The 17,273-nt window shown below is 40.8% G+C and overlaps 1 long non-coding RNA gene across 1 annotated transcript in view; it reads right to left on the minus strand.

Moving 5' to 3' along the window:
• Nucleotides 1–13,757: 13,757 nt before the first annotated feature.
• The window catches only part of LOC121003185, a 45,669-nt gene continuing 42,153 nt past the window's right edge, over nucleotides 13,758–17,273 (minus strand). Inside the window, exon 3 of the long non-coding RNA XR_005779438.1 lies at nucleotides 13,758–13,837. This is a non-coding gene — a long non-coding RNA (uncharacterized LOC121003185). The remainder of the gene's footprint in view (nucleotides 13,838–17,273) is intronic.

Raw genomic sequence — 17,273 nt, forward strand, 5'->3', positions numbered from 1 at the left:
GATGCACATCACCTAAAATGCTTAATTGGTAGTAGGCTTTCGAGCCTATACAGCTTGGAGTAAGACAACATGCATAAAGAGGATGATGTGGTCAAAATACTCATTTGCCTAATAATTCTGCACGCAGTGTAGAACAATTAAAAATCATATGTACCCCAAAATAGTACCAATAAAACTGGAACCTTATCCCCTAGTTTCCAAAATAGGGTCACTTTTTGGGAGTTTCTACTGTATGGGTGCATCAGGGGGGCTTTAAATGGGACATGACATCTAAAACCAGTTTAGCAAAATCTGCCTTCCAAAAACCATACGGTGTTCCTTTCCTTCTGCGCCCTGCCGTGCGCCCTTACATCAGTTTACAACCACATGTGGGGTGTTTCTGTAAACCGCAGAATCAGGGTAATAAATGTTGAGTTTTGTTTGGCTGTTAACCCTCAATGTGTTAAAGAAAAAAATTTAATAAAATAGAAAATCTGCCAAAAAAGTGAAATTTTGAAATTTCATCTCCATTTTCCTTTAATTCTTGTGGAACACCTAAAGGGTTAACAAAGTTTGTAAAATCAGTTTTGAGTAACTTGAGGGGTGTAGTTTCTACAATGGGGTCATTTATGGGGGGTTTCCACTATGTAAGCCCCACAAAGTGACTTCAGACCTGAACTGGTCCTTAAAAAGTGGGTCTTGGAAATTTTCTTAAAAATTTTAAGAATTGCTTCTAAACTTCTAAAAAAATAAAATGACATTTCCAAAATGATGCCAACATAAAGTAGACATATGGGAAATGTTAAGTAGTAAATATTTTATTAGGTATGACTCTCTGTTTTAGAAGCAGAGAAATTAAAATTTTTAAAATTGTGAATTTTTCATTTTTTTTTATAAATTTGGGATTTTTTCATAAATAAAGGTGAAATATATTGACTCAAATTTATGACTATCATGAAGTACAATATGTCACGAGAAAACAATCTCAGAATGGCTTGGATAAATAAAAGTGTTCCAAAGCAATTACCACATAAAGTGACGCATGTCAGATTTGTAAATTTTGACCTGGACATTGGGGCATCAATGACCCTTGGTCATGAAAGGGTTAATAAAGACGTTCAGCTCCACTGTCAGGATCACGACTTAGAGTAAGGATATAAGCTTCAAGGGTCACCCAGATTTTAGCATCGACTTCCCACTCTGCTACTTTGCGTTACAGGGTTACTCTGAATCTGCCCCCTTTAGCTCTATGACATCCACATCTAAAGGATATTAGCTGCCACTACTTGTCATATTAGTCGGACAAGACACCTTGAACTAGGTGACTCACAGTTACCCACTCAAACACACTATGTTCTCTAGCATTCACGGGCTTAATAGACAAATATACGTAACACTTCTTCTAAAGTCGTGAAATCATTTATAAGAAGACTCTTATTAAAGTGAAGTTTTAATATCCACAGGACAGTGCGTACAAAAATGCAGTTATCAGAATGTAAAAATACAAGGACATACAAATATAATGCACAAAAAAACTGTTTAAAAATAAAAAGGATAAAATAATTGGAACTTAATATGTTACAAGACGGTAGTAGTCCGGTTGCCTGGGGGCAGCATAAGAGCATGCCAGATCATCAAAAGCGTTGTCCCCCCAAAAAATTACTAAATTTACAATTTACTAAAGGGACAAACACCTTAGGCTTGTTTCACACTACTGGTGCAGTCTTCCGGCAGGCTGTCTGGCATGGAATGCTGGGAGTCATCCGGACAAAAAACTGTTTTTGTCCGGCCGATTCTCGTCATATTTTCTGGGTTTCGGTTGGATCTCTGTCCAACCCTATTATAGTGGGCCTGGACAGCATTCTGGCAGTGTCCAGCAATGCCGGATCCAGCAATCTGTTCCCAGCCAGAACAGCCTGCTGGATCTGTAAACACAAATGTGAAACAAGCCTTAAGAAGGTCTGAAGATTCCATCACTAGCTCCCCCTTCCTCTGATGTCATGGAGAGGCTTGTGTGTATTCTAATGGACTTTTATAACCAAGTTAATCTCTCCTCTAAAATATATTTTGGGGTGGACATCATAGCTACTTCATGCTACTTTCATCCAACCCATCATAATGTTCCACACACCTACATATCAAACATGGGGGGGGTGGGGGGTGGCAAGCAGCATTTGATGAGTTCCTTAAAGGGGTTCTCCGGTAATTAAGAAAATGAAAATACTTAAATATTACTTTATTATAAAAAATATTCTCAAATACCTTTCATTATTTATAATGGCTCATTTTGTCTGGGGAGCAATCATCAGGGGAAGGAAAATGGCTACTGCCCCATTAGTTCACACAAAGCCTGTCCTGATCACACAGGAGGACAAGTTACCTCACAGCATTGAGCTAAAGAGCTGCCTCATCCTCCTCCTCCTCCTCTCTACCTGTCAGGGATTATGATCCTGAATACAGATGATAAGAACTTTAGCTGAATCTCTGGGGAATTTAGTTTGTGCGGAGACATGAAGTACAGAGAGGAAGGACAGGACAGACTGTGGTAATGGAGACTGTAAACAAGTGCTGCTGCTCATTAGCCACAGCTCACCCCCCTCTTATGTCTCCTCATCTTCTCCATTCCCACAGAGATTCACCTTTATTCAGGATCATAATTCCTGACAAGCAGAGCAGAGAGGAGGATGAGGCAGCACTATGGTTCATTGTGCTGAAGTAACTTGTCCTCCTATATGATTAGGATAGGTTTTGTGTGTACTGATAGAATGGCGGACATTTCATTTCTCCTAATGATTGCTCCCTAGACTAAACAAGCCATTCTAAGTAATCAAAGGCATTTGTGAATATATTTATTATAAAAAAATATTTAAGTATTTTCATTTTTTTAAATTGCTGGAGAACCCCTTGAATTACTACATCTTACAGAGCCCTGCTTGAGGTGATGTTAACACAGGTGATGCCGGTAACACGAGGGAGCGCACTGCCCAAGTATGAATAAGGTCCAGTATTTATTTGATGAATATTCATCTTTATGGGTTTTTATACATGACCACTTCTGCAGGTGAAGGTATCCTTAGCCTGACCTTTCGAACAGTTCCACCAGGTCTAGGAAAGTTTCAGAAAACTCAAAAGCCAGCAATGGGTTTTGTGAGGGGGATCTCATGTCTGTGTGAAGTTATTCTGCTACCCTGGTTTTATTCAGACAAGCCTTGTGTTGGGGATAGTTCTACTATTTCTATTCTATTATTCTGCTATCTAAAAACCATTTTGATATATATATAAACACCACATCCATGTTTTAGGAAACTGATGCATACAGAATCTCTCCCTATTTCTGCAATATCAATTCCTGCCTAAAAGTGGAGTAATCGCCCTGAAAGGCTGTCCTTGTAAGGTTAATTAAAAACCCCTGTCCAACGTCCTGACGTGTTTCCCTCATGTGGTAAAAGCATAGGTTTATCAGAGGACTAAAAAACAAAAGTTCCAGATAACACAAAAAATGTATGTCTGCACAGGATACTACAGTTAGTGAGGCATACACTTCCTCCTTTGGACTTTTAACACAGCAAACTAGCTCAGTGGACTTTCTCATTCAGACCATTCACAGTGACCAGAGAGGGAAGGAGGATGAGTGACTCACTTAGACCATCGCTCATTACACTGATAAATGCAATGCTCTTCTGTAGACATCTGTATCTAGGCATACCAAAAGAACAATAGAGCTCTCATATTTTTATCCTAATTCTACTAATCTACTATTTTACTAGCAGATAACACCTTTCACTCACAGCAGCAGTAAACTAAACAGTGGATTACCTATTTGTATAGGAGTTTTCCTGTGCTGACTGGTACATTTTATATTACATTTTCAATGGTATAGCACTGCCAAAATAAAATAAAAACCCCTTTCTAACAGAAATGTCACTTTAATTTTATTCATCTTGGATTCAAGTTGGAATCTTAATTGTTGTCTCAGGCTGTTATTTTTCTGACAAAACAACTGTGAAACTGAAATTTAGCTAATGTATTTCCACTCTGACCTACTATATCTGCAGGTAATTTCAATAGGACCATCAAGTAATAAGGGTGGATTCACATCAGCGTTATGGATTCCGTTATGGCTTTCCGTTATAACATGGTTATAACGGAAAATAACGGAATCCATAAGACGGAAGTCAAAACAGAAGCCTTTAAGAGGCATTCCGTTTTGATCCGTCATAATAGAAGTCTATGGGAATCATAACGCATCCGTCTGGTTCCCGTTATACAAGACGGAAAATAAAGTCCTGTCGACAGGACTTTTTTTCCCTGTTAAGCATAACGGAAATGGGACGGGTCTGTTATGATCCCCATAGACTTCTATTATGATGGAAAGCAAAACGGAATGCCTTTTAAAGGGGTTGTCTGGGTTCAGAGCTGAACCCGGACATACCCTTATTTTCACCCCGGCAGCCCCCCTGATGCTCCGATGCGCTCCCTTGCCCTGCGCTAAATCGCGCAGGGTACAGGCTCTTTTGTTTTCAATAACACACTGCCGGGCGGAAACTTCCACCCGGCAGTGTGTTTGGTGACGTCACCGGCTCTGATGGGCGTGCTTTAGCGCAGCCCTAGCCGTTTTACTGACTAGGGCAGAGCTAAATTCCGCCCATCAGTGCCGGTGACGTCACCGGGGTTCCTGGCAGCCCCATGGAGAGCCCGGTACGTCACCAGATCTCCAAAAAATGCCTTTGATTTAGAGCAGGGCAAAGGAAAGCATCGGAGCATGAACTGCTCCGATGCTCATGTCAGGGGGTCTGCCGGGGTGAAAATCGAGGTATGTCTGGGTTCAGCTCTGAACCCGGACAACCCCTTTAAAGGCTTCCGTTTGGCATTGCGTCATAATACAAGTCTATGGGCAGCACAACGGATCCGTCCCGTTTCAGTTATGCAGGACTGGACACCTGCATAATGGAAACCAGGGCGGATCCGTTCTGCTGCCCATAGACTTGTATTATGAAGGATCGAAATTAAATGCCTCTTAAAGGCTTCCATTTTAGACTTCCGTTTTATGTATTCCGTTATTTTCCATTATAACCATGCTATAATGGAAAGCCATAATGGAATCCATAACGCTGATGTGAACCCACCCTAAGTAAGTGATAGGTAAGTTTGGTGTTGCATTTTAGCAAATTGAGTCGTGGATTTGGTCAGGATTAACCCCCTCCTGACACAACGATTTTCTGTTTTTGCATTTTGTTTTTTACTGCCTTTGTACTGGCTGCTGTTGATTAACCGTGGGATGGGGGGGGGGGACTTGAAGAGGTGGGTCATAGAAACATGAGTGCCGACTTCTGCTCAATGTAATCTGTGGCCAGCAAGGTACAAAGAGTATACTAAGCTGAGTATACACCATATACACCATCAGTTGCCTAAAGTCAGTGGATAGATAGATGTTAGATGCTAATGATGCAATTCTGTCTACTGTATGCCATCATGGCAGCCTGACAGGAACAATCACCAATGTGTAGTATATGCAAGTGCCAGAGCATAGTGTGTAGTGAGGCGCTGCCCCTTGACCCCCTAGGCAGCTCTGTAAGTGGAGGCAACCAGTCCTGCTCAAATTCTAGGACTGGTTGTTTTCAGACATTTTAAATCATTCCCGGAGAACCCCTTTAAGTGTATAAGTGTATATCCACCTTTACACTGTAATATATCAGCACTATCTACTGATCTATCATGTTACCTTTTATCTTGGCAGAGAGTATACATTAGCCGGCTTATCCTCATCATTAGTGATGAGCGGCAGGGGCAATATTTTAAATTTGCGATATTTCGCGAGTATTTGGGCAAATATTAATCATATATTCGTGAATTTGAGAATTCGCTATTATTTTTTTGATTGCGAAAATCGGTAATGTAATATGCGCGTATTGCGCTCGCAATACAGGTGTGGGTCACTTTTGCCACATTTTTCAAGCAGCTAGAAGTTTCCTGAGACTGGAGAAAATGGTTGGCGCGGCAGAACATTACAATAGCTTTATATGCAGATAGAGTGCTCCAATATATTCGTGATTGCGCAAATTGGCAATTAATGATGCACATATTTCGGCTCAATACGTGCAACTTCACATTTTAGCAGGTCTGACGTCATATTACTGATTGGTGCACTAAGTATTGTTGTGAACTTGTGAAATCACAGCACTATGTGTAACAATGGCAGTTGGCAGCCGCCAGCGTGCAGCACATCCTGCTATGTACCTCAGTCGAACTGCACACAAGGCTCCTCTTCTCCTCTGCAGGCTCCAGACCTGCTTTTCTGCACTGTCGCGGGCAGCGACAGCTTCAGTTGCACCTTGTAGGAGCCGCACGCTTCCTGTTTATTTAAGGGTTCGTGCACGCCCCTGATTCCGCCTTCTCTCCAATCACGGCCAGGCACCACCTTTATAAGTGTGCTTCTTCCTTCCTGTGATGCCTGAGCAATATTGTAGTTTTCTACAGCGAAGGTTCCAGCTTGTTGTTCCTGTGTTGATATCCTGCTTCCGACCTTAACCTGTATCCTGACCTCGTCTCTGCCTGATCCTCCTGTACCTCGCTGCTCTCAAGTGTATGATTCGGATTGTCGACCACGCCTCTGTCTGCTGTTTAGCTTGTTACACCTGCTGCACCTGAGCTATTCAGCTCTGCTGTTCTAACAGCTCCAGCTCTGCTTAATCACTAACTCGGCCCTGCTTCATCTGACTCTGCTGCTGCGCTTCTTCCATCCAGCGACAGCTGGCTCCACCTGCCTGTATCCCCAGTGCTTGTCTCCCCTGCAGCTAAGACCAGCTTCCGCATCTTGGAGTGGGATAAAGGGGGAAAACCAGGGGAACACTTAGATTCCGCTCCCAAGTTTGGCCTAAAGCCAAACTGGTAAGTGGCACAGCGGGTCCACACCCATTGGAGTGTTACACTATGTCTGCAGCATGTATGTATGGACAGCAAAACCTATCACACTACCTAACACCCTGCACTGGAACCTATCAGCTACACTATATCACTATCTAATATACACTGACTATCTTCTACTAACTATCTGTATTATATATATATATATATATATATATATATATATATGCTAACTAACTAACTATCTAATGTAATTAAACAGTAAAGCACAGAGCACAGCAATGACACTGCTGTCTCTCTCAAAACTCCATAAAACTACAGAAAATGGCTGCTGGGGAGGTTCTTATATAGTAAAGGATAGGCAGCTTTCCTATTGGCTGCTAGGGATGTTGCTAAGCTCAGACAAAGACATTGCAGCCTTCTTATTGGCCCACAAGCAATAAGGGAAATTACTGATGAGAAAAAAATCTAGAATATTTGTGAATACGAATATATAACACTATATTCTAAACCTTTGCGAATTCTCGAAGTGGCGATATTCGCAATTAAAATTCACAATTTAAATATTCGCGCCCAACACTACTCATCATCCTGCAAAGACGATATAAAAAATAACATAACAAAATAGGTAAGAAAGAAAGCATGCATGTTGTATGATACAGTACGCATCATGTTACATTTCTGCCCTTTGGGACACAGCGTTGCTTGTCCATTCATTCATGCTATTAAAGTATAAGCACAAGAGGATGTTTCAGTAATTATTAAGTTGTAATATCTTGATTTGGGAAGAAATGCACATTAAAACCAAGATTGCTGAAGCCATAGTGCTGCAACTGACTGGTGCCTGAAGTAAAGAGTCATGACACGTTAGTGTACAGCAGCTTGTGACAGCAAAAAGCAGGAGAATTATATAACATGTTGTGAAATAAGGATAAAATAAGAATGAGCAATCAAAGTAGAACGCTACAGTAATGACATACTATGTACACATACTATATATAGAATCGAAAGAGACTGGAAAAGCAATGTGCAAGTCAGTTCTCCTTCCAAAAGGACAAGAGGACTGAATTGCCCTGGTTAGCTAAGTGGCCTTTGTCCGGGTCATGGGTATGCTCTTTCTCAATAAGGAGACCACCTAGTATGCATGAGGAGTGTCATAGTCCAGCCAACGCTGCTCTGCGTTTCTGGTAAAAATATATTCAAATTAGCATAGCTTACTTCTACTGGCATCTGATAGGCTTAGAGTTCATTTACCTTTTGGAATAAAAGCTAATTTGAATATCTTTCTCAGAAACCGAAAATGTATGCAAATTGGCTTTCCTTTATGAAAAAATACTGATTGAACAGTTCAAGGCTTTCACCAGGGGAAAATCTTATTATGAAAAATCACTGGTTAACGAAGTTTGAGGCTACCACCAAGGGAGAATCTTATTGTGAAAAAGCACTGATTGAACAGTTCGAGGTTACCACCAAGGGGAAAATCTTATTATTAAAAATCGCTGACTGAACAGTTTGGGACCTAAACTGAATTTTTTTAAGAAATTCACACATGATGAGCAGCAAATTCCATACCATAGCAAATTAAGCTTCATTTGGAGAAATGTAAGGTTAGGCACTGGTGCAATCTACAATATGTATCAAACAGTAAAACACTGGGTAAAAATGACATTGACGATACTTGGGGATATTGGTAGACAGGAAACTTAAAGGGATTGTCTCACTTCAGCAAATGGCATTTAGAATGTAAAGAAATTTAATGCAAGGCACTTAGTAATGTATTTTGATTCTCCATATTGCTTCGCTTGCTGGCTGGATTTATTTTTCCATCACATTATAGACTGCTTGTTTCCATGGTTACGACCACCCTGCAAGCCAGCAGAGGTGGTCGGGCTTGCACAATATAGGAAAAAGCACTAGCTTATGTTCGCTCTTACGGTTCTGGCCACCAGAGAGGCCTAAGGATTTTTCTATAGTGTGTGTGAGTACAACCACCACTGATGGATTGCAGGGTGGTCGTAACCATGGAAACAAGCAGTGTATAATGTGATGGAAAAATAAATCAAGCCAACAAAGGAAGCAATACATTAGTAAGTGGCTTCTAATAACTTTCTCTACATGATAAATGCCATTTGCTGAAGTGAGACAACCCCTTAAACCAAAATGACCAGTGACAGCTTAGGGATGACCCAATTACAATGTGAAACATTATGGAGATCTTTCTAATGACCTTTTTATGCTTAGACCTGTAACTGTGATAAGGGAGCATCCTCTTCGTCTGGAGGAAAGAAGGTTTCACAGGAATTTTTGCCTTCCTGTGGATCCACGTGGTAGGGTTAAAGATTGAACTTGATGGACCTGTGTCTTTTTTCCTATCGACAATGAGCGTGTAAGGTTCATTTGTTTTACAGGGAATTCAGATACCTGTGTTGGTGTCCCACTGCACTCCTAAGCCCAAAAAGCAGAGATTGTAATGTATAAATTGCAAGTTTTGCTGAATTTCCCCCCATAAAACAATATATTAATATGCTCCGCTACTCCTGCTCGAAAACATGCTGCCCTCAGATTGCACTGCATTTATATGGTGATAGGTTCCCTTTAAAAATAAATAAATAAATAAATAAATATATATATATATATAGCTGTGGCTTATGTTGAAGCAGAGGATAATACATTAAACTATCTAAGCTATGCTATAGGAGACTGTAATTGTTATATAGTTTTCAAGGCTCTTACACAAGCACAATAGAAGAAGTTCTGTATAGTTATATACATTGCTATCAGAAGGGAAAAAAAAACTGAAAACAGGATTAATATAAAAAGATCGTCTGGGCTGGAAACCGTCAGAACATGTTCTTTTCTTCCCCACTGTATGCAGTGTCTTTGTCATAACAATTCTGAATAAAAATCTGATAAATGTAATGAAATCCTTGGACACATTGTGAGCTGTTGGCATTATCCAATATCTGTACAAACAAGCAGGTACTTGTCCTAACCATAGTCGTCTCCAGCAAAAAGTATAGAAACAAACTAAAAACTTCTTACGTAGCTTTGTTCAGACTGACATCATGGTCTCCATTCCTGGCAGATCCTATTGACTTATAGTGGATCCTTGACATCAGTTTTTTTCCTTTGGATTTGGAGGGTACTATCTCTCCTTGGGGAGAGAGCGCCTTAATCAGTGTGAGGAGACTTATAGGGCATACATGCTCCTCTGGATTTCTGGGAAGAAAGGGATGCAAATGAGCTCTGCTCTGCCTCTAATGCAACCAGATGTAAGGCAGCTTTCCTATAAGTCAATGTTTGACCCTTTAAACAGGCTGTGAGACATGACTTGGATATTAAATAAGCCAGCACCTCATCTGCAGACAGCTGTTTCGGGGTGATTGCCCCTCATCAGTGCAGAGCAGAGGCTTAACTGGGTGAGAGTCGGGATTTGGGAGTTACTTGCAAAATAGCAATAGGAACCAGACTGAATAGATTTATTATACGTGTGAACAGAGACTAACAGTGCCATATACATCACAATAAAGTCAACCCGAACCAACCTATTTAGACATCTCTCTAATTGATGATGCATGGGGTATATGGGAGGGGGAATAGCCATTAGCCAAATGAGCTTGTAGCTCACAGGGCACCTTGCTTTTTTTTTTCTTTTTCATCCTTGGCCTTTAATGGTGTTCAGTAAGTATTATTGCTTTTCAGCACTCGGTAAGAGACTGATAGGTATGGTGATCTCTGCACAGTGCAAATGAATATTTTGGTGATATTAAAGAGCTTGTGCAGGAGTTTTATATTAATGACCTATTATCAGGATAGGTCATCAATATCTGATTGTTGGGGGTCTAACACCAAGCACCCCCTCCGATCAGATGTTTCAAGAGGAGGGGGTGTGCCATGTGAGCGCTGCTCCTTCTTCATTAGACTAGGCGTTGTCTCCCTTGCAGAGGCAGCGCAGTGTAATTACAAATACTCGCTGCATTCAAGTGAATACTTGTAACTACGCTCACTTTCAAGATGACGGGCAGTGTAATGAAGAGGAAGTAGTGTTCGCATGGAGTGCCGCCTCCTTTTCAAACAGCTGATTGGCAGAGGTCCCGGGTGTTCTTCCCCCGCCGATCAGATATTGATAACCTATCCTGATGATAGATCATAAATATAAAACCCCTGCACAACAAGCTACAGAAAAAAATATTAAGGGGATTTTTCAAGCCCTCTGCTCCAAAATTCTGGCTTCAAAAAGTCACTAAATAGGGACTCCGACACTTTTTATGGTTAATTCTGCAAAATAACATGACAAAATAGGTAAGAATTAAAGCATGCATGTTCTATGGTACAGTACATATCGTGTTACATTTCTGCCCATTTCTGCACATTTGAGATGCAGCGCTACTTGTCCATTCGTACAGCAGCTAATAAATTGTAAGCGCAAGAGCATGTTTCAGTATATATATTAAGTTGTATCACTTTGATTTAGAAAGAAATGCACATTAAAACCAAGATTGATGAAGACATAGTGCTGCAACTGACTGGTGCCTCAAGTAAATAGTCATGACACGTTAGTGTACAGCAGCTTGTGACAGCAAAAAGCCGGAGAATTATATAACATGTTGTGAAGCAAGGATAAAACAAGAATGAGCAATCAAAGTAGAACGCTACAGTAATGACATACTATGTACACATACTATATATAGAATCGAAAGAGACTGGAAAAGATACATGCAAGTCAGTTCTCCTTCCAAAGGGACAAAAGTACGGAATATGGGGGATATTACACTTCTCTGAATGAGACATAAAAGTCACTTCTCTTTCCAAAAGTCTCTCAATAGAAAATTGCCCTGATTAGCTGAGCGGCCTTTGTTGTGATAGTGGTGTTGTTCTTTCTCATTAAGGAGACCACCTAGTATGCATGAGGAGTATAAATGTCCAGCCAACGCTGCTTTGCGTTTCTGGTAAAAATATATGCAAATTAGCATAGCACACCTTATGGAGCACATTGATTTTTGGCCTTATTTATCATAGGAAAAGTCGCAAAAAAATGTCTCAACCGCACTCCACTCCTGACCTGCAGTAGCTGTGAAAATATATCAGAATGTGATGGTTTGCCGTGTGCCACGGACCGTTTTTTACAAATAGACAAATATGAAGACAAATTGTCCCCTGTTGATAAATCAGAGCATAAGTTTTTTCAGACAAAAACTGATGCAATAGAAGAGGTATTTTTTATACAGATTACTGGGTGATTTATGACCCCACTTTGCTGAACATGTCATGAGGGCGCATTCACACGACCGTACCGTGTTTTGCGGTCCGCAATTTGCGGAACGGGTGACCCATTCGAGAAATACCTATTCTTGTCCGTGATTGCTCTTTGCTCTCTATTTTTTTCATTGAAATGAATGGGTCCGCATCCGTTCCGCAAAATTGCCATCCATTCATACAGTCATTTCAATGAGCCCTGAAGTGAAGGAAGGAGGCAGGAAGAAGCTGCAACATCTCTACAAAACTCAATTACAGTAAGGTCTTTGAGATTAAAGACTCCTGGTTCTGACCTCATTGGAACCTCGGCCCATTTGGAGTACTCCATTTACAAGAGGATCTTCTGTGGGCTGTGGAACGGACATAAAAATGGGTTTTAGCCACAACAGGTCCTATGAGGTCCAGCCACAGAAAACTTCATCTGAATGTAAAGGTACCTGTAGACAATAACTGTCAGTCTAACAGCTGTTCTTCACAACTCTCTTATACACATACATGCATAGAAGAGGAGGTAAAACAATATCAACCTATACTGTAGAAGAGCATAAAATGTACATTATGAACATACACAATGGAAAGAAAGGATACATTCTTACCTGCAGCCACCTAGGCTTCTTATTTGGTCCAAGGAGAACACCTTTAGTAGGTATGAAAGTTGAGATTTATGAAAGCCAAGCCTTATTCTAGACCGTAGTCACATCAAGCATGCAATGTCGGATATATAAGGCTGAGGCATGGCATGAATGGGAATGCACACATGTAAAAATAAGAAATGTAATGTATAAGCTAGAAGCATTGCTTTGCAGTGCAGGGAAGCTGTACCCCATCATTCTAAAGGAGCCATAAGAGCTACATGCACAGTATAGAAGCCCTTAGGCATGTCTATGTTTGCCTACTGAAAAAATGGAAGCTGAATTTTTTTTTTTTCTTGAAACTCTAAAGCGACAAATGTGACCAAAAACAAACTTCAATGAAAGTAATTTCAGAGGATTAGGCAAAACTCTTGATTGTATAAAGGGGAAAACAAGAGCACAGTTTACATTATTCTAATTGGTTTTCATTTATTTCAAGTGTACGTGAAGAACAGGAAACATTTCTTTAAAGATCAAATTCACTAATGAAAACGTTGGTTGTGTCATAATGTGGATTGTGAAGCTGTTCCCTATGAAGTGAGTGCATTAGTCAGCTTCATAATAAATAGCAGCTAATGGCTATGCTTATTATGCCTACTGTATATTGAATATAAATTCTATTTAAAGGGAACCTGTCACCAGGATTTTGTGTATAAAGCTGAGGTCATGGGCTGCTAAATGGCCGCTAGAACATCCACAATACCCAGTCCCCATAGCTCTGTGTGCTTTTATTGTGTAAAAAAACCAGATTTGATACATATGCAAATTAACATAAAAGAGTCATATCTTACTTGTGTGACCAGAGAAGAGTCATATTTTCAAGCTCGGACTCATCTCTGGTTAATTTGCATATGTATCAAATCGTTTTTTTTACACAATAAAAGCACACAGAGCTATGGGGACTGGGTATTGCGGATGTGCTAGCGGCCATCTAGCAACCCATGTCCTCAGCTCTATACCCAAAATCCCGGTGACAGGTTCCCTTTAAATCATCCGCTAACCTGGATACTGAGTACAATGCTGCTCCTGGATATTTTACTGTACATGTGACAAATTTTGTAGATGCAAAAATGTGTTTTCCACTTATATCCAACCCGAAAATGATCCTATGTGGAGAAATATCACCACCAGTAAGAATCCGTTCTCATTAAGCATCATGTACACAACTATATTTTTCATCCATGTGTTATCTGCCAATTTTGATGACAGCACACTGACCCATTCATTTCTATAGGACCATGCACACATCTGTATTTTTGACAGACCCGTGTGGCCATTTATTATAGGACATGTCCTATTCTGGTCTGCATTGTGGATGACAGTAGTCATTTCTATAGATGGAAGAGAGAAAAATGAGCACATAGAAGATGTGGTTTGCGGACTGAAATACAGACACGGTCGTGTGCATGAAGACTTTTGTTCACAAATCCTAAGCCTATCATAGTAATCATAGGCCCATTGACACGGAAGGATTATTTTGACGATTATTGGGAATGAATGTTCCTGAAAACAATTGTTCCTGATAATTTCGGGTGTAAGAGCCCTTGCACATGACTGTACTGGTTCAGTGCCTGTATTAGGGACCGTATTAGGGACCGTAAACGGGCGGTCCGTGATGTATGGGGATGGCCATGTGCACTCTGTGGTGTGGATGCGAATCCATAAGATATAACCGAAGTTAGAACTTCACCTATCTTTAGTTGAGCGGAGGCACGGATAGGAAGCCTGCAGAAGCACTACAAAGCGCTTCTGTGGGCTTTGAGATCTGTGCCACCGCACCTCAAAAAGATGGAACATGTTCTACCTTTGGCTGTAACTTGCGGATCATTGACCCATTCAAGTCGAAGGGTTCACATCCGCAAATGAAGTACACACGACTGAATTGCAGCCGAATTGAAGTTTTCATAACTTCGCTCATCTCTTTCCACCGCCACTGACGATCAGCAGTCTGAAGAGGCAGCAGTGCTCAGAAGAGTGCAGCTATTATGTTTACAACCCATGCCCGTTGCTGTCCCACTCCTTTTGGCTGGTACGGGTGCTGCAGTACTCATCAGACCTTGTCCCTTCACCAGCCTGGACCTAACTCTCCTTCTTTTGCTTTTTGCAGCGGGACCAGGCATGGGCATTCTGTGCGCTCCTTCTGCAACCCACGGCCTGCCAAGCCCTCTTCCATTGTGTGCTCACACACTCCTGCTGACTCTTGAAGAGTCAGCATTCACACGCCCTGATTTGTTCCAGTGTATGGCTCACCACCTATTTAAAGCTATTTCACCTAGTTTACTAGTCCTGGTTAAGGTGTACTTATTCTGTCTGTCTGCCATGTACAAAACTCTGCCAGTTCATCAGTTTTTGACCCTCCACTGCCTGTCCTGACTACTACCTGTTTATGATGTTGATTCTCAGCTGCCTGCCCTGACTACAGACTTGTTTCTCAACTATGCACACACTCTGTCTGCACTGCCCTTGACCTGTTTCCTGACTACGAGTGTCACCTGATCCCTTGGTGCTGTAGGTCAGCTGCCAACTATATCAGGACTATATGAAGAGGTAGCAGTTTGGTGGTTCCCCTACAGCAAAGGCCAGATCCCTGTACAGGGGTTAAAGAGTGAAAAGGATGAAAACCGCCTAAGCACCATGGCGCCTTCCAACACCAATTTTATATTGATGACTTATCCTGAGAATAGATCAGCAATAGTTAACTCCTGGAAACCATTTTACATGAGGATAATAGAACTGCCATGGTTAAAGAGAAACCTATTAAAACACTTCATAACTATAGAGCTCCTAGACCAAATAGTTTTTCATTAAGAAATTTTGTCAATCTGGCTGACAGTCCCTGTGAGAGCTCTAATGGTCGCCTTATTGGATGTCATCAAGCTTTCCCAATAACAGGCATAGCTGTATAGGCTTTTTAACACCTTGACAGCTGAATATATCTCAAGGACTTAGTTGCACACGATCTTATGATTTTAATGGGAAACAGTAGCTATTAAAAGGCATGCCTATGGGGCCAATTATGTGATTATTAAATATAACCTTTCAAGATTTTGCTGTTTATTACAGATAATGGACCATAGTAACCTTCCTATACCCATCAACTTAGGCAGCCATCCAGTGTATCCTGCAATTAACATTTTTCACTTCATTTACGAAAGTGCAAAGTACTACAATAATAGCACATGTATATATCTCTTTATTTCCGTCTCCGTCAAGTGATTTTTAAAGTGGATAGTGAACTGGTCTCTTTCATCTGCACGATTTTGGTAACAAGTGTTTGTAGAAGGTGTCATTGTGCTTAGTGCCGCTTTATATAGTGAAGTTCAATTAAATGAAAGCTGTCAGCATTTAATACATTCTCTACAAGGCTGTGGCCACACGCCAACAAGCATTGTGAATTTCAAAAGGACAATTTTCTGCCATTTATGATTGCTGGGAATACTCTAGTGTGAATCTGAATGGCATTTTAACTTTCATACTAATTGTATAGACTAGAGCCCATGATGTTATTATGCTCCGCTTTACTGTCCGACGTATTATTGTAGTTATTCCCAACTCTAGACGTCAGGGAAATCGAGTAGCTTAAGCTTTAAAGTGAATTAATTAGACAACAACAACACAAATCTGTTTTGTAGAATACAACACACCACTGGCAGGACTGGAGAATTATTAGAAAGGTTAATAGGATTTACAATCGCCATTCCCTACAGTCTTCTGTGGCATGTACTACGGAGGGCTGGGGTTTACTTAGGAAACTTATGGTAAAAGAAATTGGGCTCCAACGAGCTAGATGTTTTCTGGTTCATTGCAATTTAATGGAAATAAATATTTCATTACTGGCTAAGGGCATTTATTCTTATTGGGAAAACACACAGCTGTCTGCTGAGATAAAGTTTTTCTCCATTTTGACCATTATACGCGTCTCTGCTTCTGTATATTCTGACGGCTGGCCTCTTAGCCAAAGTTTATTTTTCTGGTGTTGTAAATGCCCGCTGCACATTTATAAATCAGCACAATGGGATTTAGCAAGCTTTGCATTCCAGAATTCTGGCTTCAAAAAGTTGCAAAATAGGGTGTTGTTTTTTTTTTACTTTTTTGGTTTATAAAATAGTTTGGACCACTCCCTTCAGTGGGTGGGAAAGTGGGCATAATTAGCCTATCAAGCTGATTTAAATGGGCATTCCAGTTATAATTAGTTATCCCCTATCCTCAGAACAGGGGATAACTATCAGATTGGTGGGGCTCCTACCACCGATCACAAGAATGGGCATTCCGTACCCTGCTGTACTTGGCTATCTCCGGAGCCCCCATAGAAATGGAGCATGGTTCGCATTTCCATCTATTTCAGGTGGGCTCCACAGTGTACTGGGTCCCCGTTCTCATGATCCATGAGGTCCCAGCAGTATGAAACCCACCAATCTGATCCTTTGGATAGGGTATAACTTGTTATAATCAGAATACCTATTTAAACCAGATTTATCAACTCTGGCTTTTTAGAAAGTTACACAAATTGTTACTCCAGCAACGGGTTGGCGTATCAAGCGG

This window comes from Bufo bufo, chromosome 1 (genome assembly GCF_905171765.1).
Source record: "Bufo bufo chromosome 1, aBufBuf1.1, whole genome shotgun sequence".
NCBI lineage: Eukaryota > Metazoa > Chordata > Amphibia > Anura > Bufonidae > Bufo > Bufo bufo.